Source organism: Malaclemys terrapin, chromosome 1, assembly GCF_027887155.1.
Source record: "Malaclemys terrapin pileata isolate rMalTer1 chromosome 1, rMalTer1.hap1, whole genome shotgun sequence".
NCBI classification, from domain to species: Eukaryota; Metazoa; Chordata; order Testudines; family Emydidae; genus Malaclemys; species Malaclemys terrapin.
In genome coordinates, this window is record NC_071505.1 from 56,835,768 (window position 1) to 56,842,559 (window position 6,792).

General features: G+C 47.3%; 1 pseudogene; it reads left to right on the top strand.

Annotated features, from left to right (window-relative positions):
* The first annotated feature begins 1,292 nt into the window (after nt 1-1,292).
* On the top strand, nt 1,293-1,420 carry LOC128830705 (U2 spliceosomal RNA; annotated as a pseudogene).
* The last annotated feature ends 5,372 nt before the right edge of the window (nt 1,421-6,792 follow it).

The following is a 6,792-nucleotide window of genomic DNA, read 5'->3' on the forward strand; positions in this document are numbered from 1 at the left end:
CTGGACAGTATTTGCTGAGTCTTCCAGCCTAATTTCAAGTTGATGAGCAGCAATTTCTAAAGGATGGAGCTGTCCCAATTCAGTAAAGGTGAGCCAATTCTACAGGCTCCAGTCCTGTCAACTGCTTCTACCTCCTCCATGAGACCACAAATTCAGTGAGCTTGATACAAGGTGCATGGAGGGAGCAAAATATCTTCACTGCAAAATAACCTTTAAGTCCATAAATACAAATTTAAATGTATACCATCCATTTAGACTATCTTGTTGCACTCTTACATTATGCCTGATTCTTGACTGCTCTAATCGTGAATTCATAGAATCATAGAATATCAGGGTTGGAAGGGACCTCAGGAGGTCATCTAGTCCAACCCCCTGCTCAAAGCAGGACCAATCCCCAGACAGATTTTTGCCCCAGATCCCTAAATGGCCCCTTCAAGGATTGAACTCACAACCCTGAGTTTAGCAGGCTAATGCTCAAACCACTGAGCTAATTAACTGCAGCACTCCGTTAACATTCAGTTTTACACTAACCTGGTATTGTTTATGTAAATATTCTATACTTTTTGCATATAAATAATAGTCAGCACCTCTCATAGCATTCTCCATGGCCATAAGTAGTATTTTTATATAGCCAAGGTACTGCAAGGATATTTTCAGGGACTGAAACATTGCAAAGGTTCCTTGCTGGTTTGTTTTTAAGTTTTATCACAAACTTTAAACTGCTTCTTAAGAAGTATCTTGGTGACGATCATTTTCAAAGTTCTTATAAACAGAGAATGTTTTCTTGAACAAAGGGTGAAAAAGAAGACTAATTAGTTAGGGCTGATTTCCTGACTATATGTTCTAAAAATGGTTGAGTGGTACTTAATAATACAATAAGTACACTACAAATTTATGCATTTTGAATCAGTGGAAACTCTTTTAAAAGAAAACTAAACAGCAATGTCATCCTTCCCATGACTTATTTGTTTCCCACTTGGAAAACCTTTTCTACCTCATGTTTTTAATGGAGTATGAGCCAACATGTGTTTGTCAGTTAATTGCTATTACAGTAATTAGGGAAGGAGCAGAGGGCTCTTGCTTTAACTACTTTGCCACATAAATGGAAGCTATTATTTCTTAAACTAAACATGAAATGCTGGACTTAAAAAAGAAATCCAAATAACACTTTCCATTTACAGAAGTTAAGATATACTTAATAATTTCCTTCAAGATAATGGCCCTGAGTTCTTCACTGCTGTACACCTTGTATAATCACTTACACCTGTGCAAGGTGCTACCAAATCAGAAAGGTAGCTTATTTTGCACAGGACTATATATTGAATGGATTTTTGGAACAGGGAGATGGAATAGGAGCTTGCTCCATCCACTCCACGCATTGACCTGGTATTGCAGTACCTCCAGGAACAGTTCACCTCCCCTCAGGGAGACTATTGTGGTTACTAGTAAATAAGTACACAATCTGAAGGGCAGTGGAAAATAGAGCCATGTATTCCTTTAAAATAAACATAAAAATGTACCATGTGTATTAGCCTCATAGCGGGACATACAGCAGATATACACTCTATTTTTATAAAAATATTTACTCTTTACAACTACTAACTTTTTATATATACAGAACTTGATCATAGTCAGATGGGGATAATGGGCATCTGTCCCAGACTTTACATTTAGAATTTACACAACTTCTTGCAAGAGAAGATACTATTTTAAGCCAGCCTTTTCATTTTAAGAAATTATCCTTGAAACGCTTAATTGCAAATACAATCCTTTATGGATGTTAAATTACTCAAAAGAGTGATTCCAACAACAGCATTCTCATTAAGTTGTTTCATAAACACAAAGACTGAAGTTAAGCAGGATGTTTGTGAAAGCAGAATACAGCATTAAAAGTATACCGTAACTGCTAAGCAAATCTCCAGCAGATCAACAATACCCTTCATTAAATTCCACAAATTATTTCATTAACCAGCACCCATACAGGTCTTATTCTCATATGATTTGACAATCCCAACCCATCTGCCACTTTCCCTTACTTCTAGGCCTTGTCTACACTGGCAAATTTCTGTACAGTAAAGCAGCACTCTGCAGTGTAACTCCCGAGGTGTACGCACTGCCAAGCCACTTGGCACTAGTGTGCAGAAACTGCGCAGTTGCAGCGCTGTAAAAAAACACCCCAATGAGAGGCATAGAGCTTTCTGCGCGGGGGTTACAGTGCCACAGTGCCAGTGTAGACACCTTGGTTGATTACAGTGCTGCAATTGGCCTCCAGGAAGTGTGCCACAATGCCTGTTCTCATCCCTCTGGTCATCGGTTTGAACTCTACTGTCCTGCCCTCAGGTAACCAACCGTCATCCCCACCCCTTAAATTCCTTGGGAATTTTGAAAGTCCCCATCCTGTTTGGTTGGTGATGCATGCAGTGGTCTCAGCATATCTTTCCAGGCAACCATGCCTGCTCCACGCACCAGGCGATCCCCTACTTGGAGCAATACCGAGCTGCTGGACCTCATCAGCATTTGGGGAGAGGAGGCTGTCGAGTCCCAGCTGCACTCCAGCTGCAGGAATTATACCAACAGATTTCATGTTTCATGACAGAAAGGGGCGATGCCCAGGACACACTGCAGTGCAGGGTCAAAGTGAAGGAGCTATTGAACACCTACTGCAAAGCGCAGGAGGCAAACTGCTGCTCCGGTGCTGCGCCCACATGCTTCCGGTTCTACAAAGAGCTGGACGTGATACTTGTGGCGACCCCACCTCCACTGCAAAGGCCACTGTGGATACTTCTGTGGCTCATGTGCCAGTCGAGAGTGGACCGAACTAGGAGGAGGAAATCTTGGACGAGGATGGAGAAGGGGATCCAAAGGCAGAGGACGACTTGGAGATCAGAAATGTATGCAGCCTGGAGCTCTTCTCTACCCCAGAGGAGATTAGCTAGTTACAGCTGTTGGAGCTTGGTGACGCGCAAACAGAAAAGGAGGCCCCTGGTAAGTGGCTTTTGGGAATCGCTGAAGCAAGTTGTTGGGGGCAGGAGGGTTGCAGAAAGCAAGCTTGTGTCTATCTGATGCGCGTACCACCACATGCATAGTCTAAGCAGCGGAACAGCGGATTGACCCCCTCACTTCACAGGAATCTGCCTCAGAGATTTCCACAAAACTCTCATGGAGATACTGGGCAATCTGCTGCCGCAGGTTCTTTGGCAGAGCTGCTTTGTTTCTTGCCCCATTAAGGATAACTTTCCTGTACCACTCTGACGTCACTGGGGGTGGGGGTGAACCATTGCTGCACACAGGCGAGCTGCATAAGGCCACGGCAGAAGCCGCAGGAAGACCCTCCCTTGATTCCCTGCTCACCCTCAGCAGCAAGATATCTTCCATAATTAACACAGCCTGTGGAAAATGTGGGAGACAATAATGATTATAAGTCTCCCACTACAGTGCTGTCTCTCCCCAAGAGCCATGTGCCCAGTGTACAGTACGATCCTGGAACACTGATTTCCCCTGCCCCTGTGGTTATTCTCCATTTGGGGTGTCTTGTGGCTCATGTATGCTTGCCTGTGGTCAGTTAGTGATAGGTATGTGAATAGTGGAGATGTTTTAAATCACTGAATCGTTGGTCTGTGTGTTGGAAACAATACTGCTTCTGTAAAATGTTGTATTTTGGCTTCACAGATATGACCATGGGAGCCCACCCTCCCTCTTTGTTATCATCAGCTGAACGGCTGCGCAGAATTAGAAAGTGGCCACGAAGAACTAAAGAGAACTTTCTGCGTGATGTCATGATGCCCCATGTGGCCGTAAAACAAGAATTGAAGGAGTGGCGGGACCATAGGCACCGACTCTGTGGGTGCTCCGGGGCTGGAGTCCCCCCCCCGGGTTACTTCCTGGGGCCCTCCCCACACCCCCCCATTTCGCCTCCGCTCCGCCTCCTCCCCTGAGCGTGCCACTGCTCTGCTTCTCCTCCCTCCCTCCCAAGCTTGCTATACCAAACAGCTGATTCGAGCGGCAAGCCTGGGAGTGGAGGGGAATTGTGGTGCGCCCAGGGGAGGAGGTGGGGCCAAGGATTTGAGGAAGCAGTTGGAATGGGGGCAGGGACGGAGGGGGCGCAAGCACGCACTGGTGCTGGGTAAAGTCGATGCCTATGGGGTTGGGGGGGGGGGGAGACAACAATGAGAAGAGGGTTGAAAGGAGAACGCGGCACACCAGAACGAAGCCACTGAGTGGCTCTTAAACGTTATGGAGCACCAAGCAGACATGCTCTAGGCGCTACTAGCACTGCAAATCAAGCAGCTCCGCGCCTGCCCTCCCCTGCAGCCACTGTTGCAAAACTCTTTTCCATGTGTCCCCCAGACACTACCAAACACACTCTTATCAACCTCCTGGCTCCAGTCTGTGCCTGCTGCATTCCACTCCTGCCCCGTTGTCACAACCCAATGGCCCCCTTCCTCCGGGGGTCCCCTGGGGAGGCAGATCAGCATTGTATGTTGCTAATGCTGTTGCAAGCATCGCAAGGCATTTTGGGAAGGGTTAAAGGTGTGAGTGTAGAGTGGAAGATTCCTTTGCCGGTCACGAGAGGCTGAAGGGGGAGGAAGGGAGAAGAGAAAGGGTTATCTCAAAGCCTTAGCTTTCAGTTCAGCCCAAAGATAGGACGCGGGCTCTAATCCAAGGTTACGGCAGTTGAACAGACTCTATATAGCCAAAAAAAAAATCTGCAGCCACATCTGCATCTTACCCAACCCCAGCCAACCGTGGGAAAAGGGGGATCAGCTGGGCAGGGGATTGCAAAACTGGCAAGAAGGTGAAGGCCAGCGAGGGGAAAAACCAGAGTCTCACGTCCCTGAAGCCGGTGTGTTTTGGGAAAGCAGAAAGCCAGTTTGGACTGGTACAAAGAGCATGGGGGACAGAAGTCCCTGAACGAAATGCCCCCAAAAGACCCCAGGACTTAAAACCCTCCTGAGAGCTAAAGCAAATCGGAGATTAACAGTGGCCCCCGGATGACCTGTGCACAGGACAGAACTCCTGTCCACCTTTTCCCCCTTCTTCGTACGTTACACCCAGGTTTGGCCAGCCCCGGGTAGTGCGTGTGTGAGTATGAAAGTGGGTTAGGGCTTGGGGCACTAACACTTTCTTCCTTCCTTTGAGTGACGTTGGGAGCCCCCTCACTTCTGTTATTTTGTTATTTTATTAATAAAGCTTTAAAACTCAGTCACTTGGTGTGTTCCGTCATCTCCTCCCCTAACAATCCTGCGGCCTCAGCCTGATCACCTGATGCCTCAGGCAGATTGATAACATAAATCTGTCACACCATCACAGTCCAGCCCTGCAGACTCCCAGTACCCACTGCACTCAACATCCCTCTCTCTGCAGTTTAGCCCTGCTGAAGTACAGTACCCGCTGCACTGTACTCCAAAGGACAAGGTTGCATATGATACCTGAGCATACACAAATCTTTAACCGTCCAGAGGTCCCACCTTCTCCTAGGACCCTCCCTTTCCCCATTCCCACAGTGCTGATGTGTTTTTTGTTTGTCTCTCTCCTCCAGTTGTTGTTTTTTAATGAAAGAACTGTTTTGGTTTAAAAGCAATCTTTATTCCATTAATTGAAAGGAAACAGAGCCCTACAAAGCAACAGGCAATTTTCTTAAATCTTCACAGTGCATCATCTGCACCAATCACAATCACCTCCTAGCATTTCAGGCACTGCACTCCCAAGCACAGCAACAAATATTAGTGGCTTTCAGCTTCAAATTGCTGCCTCAAGGAATCCCTGATCCTTCTGGCCCTGCGCTACACCCCTCTAATAGCCCTGGTCTCTGGCTGTTCAAATTCAGCCTCCAGGTGCTGAGCCTCAGTGGTCCAGCCCTGAGTGAAGCTTTCACCCTTCCCTTCGCAATTATTATGGAGCATACAGCATGTGGCTATAAGCATAGGAGTATTGTCATCGGCCAGGTCCAGCCTCCCATATAGGCAGCACCAGTGGGCCTATAAATGGCTAAAAGTACACTCAACAGTCATTCTGCACTTGCTCAGCCTGTTGAACTGCTCTTTGCTGCTGTCAAGTTGCCCTGTGTATGGCTTCATAAAACATGGCATTAAGGGGTAGGCAGGGTCTCCCAGGATCACAATAGGCATTTCGACTTCCCCTCTGGTGATCTTCTGGTCCGGGAAGAAAGTCCCTGCATGCAGCTTCCTGAACAGGCCAGTGTTCTGAAACATGCGTGTGTCATGCACCTTTCCTGACCAGCCTGCACTTATGTCCTTGAAATGCCCATGGTGAGCCACAAGCGCCTGGAGAACCATAGAGAAATACCCCTTCAGATTAATGTACTAGGTGGTCTGGTGCCAGAATTGGAATATGCGTGTCGTCTATTGCCACTCCACAGTTAGGGAAGCCCATTTGTGCAAAGCCATCCATAATGTCATGCATGCTGCCCAGAGTCACGGTCTTTCGGAGCAGGATGCGATTAATGGCCCTGCAAACTTCCGTAAACACGAGTCTAACGGTCAACTTTCCCACTCCAAACTGGTTAGTGACCGATTGGAGCAGTCTGGAGTAGCCAGCTTCCACAGTGCAATCGCCACATGCTTCTCCAACGACAGGGCAGCTCTCATTCTTGTGTCCTTGCGCTGCAGGGGTGGAGTGAGCTCATCACACAGTTCCATGAATGTGGCTTTCCTCATCTGAAAGTTCTGCAGACACTACTCGTCATCCCAGACGTGCATGACGATGTGATCCCACCACACAGTGCTTGTTTCCCCGAGCCCAAAAGCGGCATTCCACTGTGGTCAGCACCTC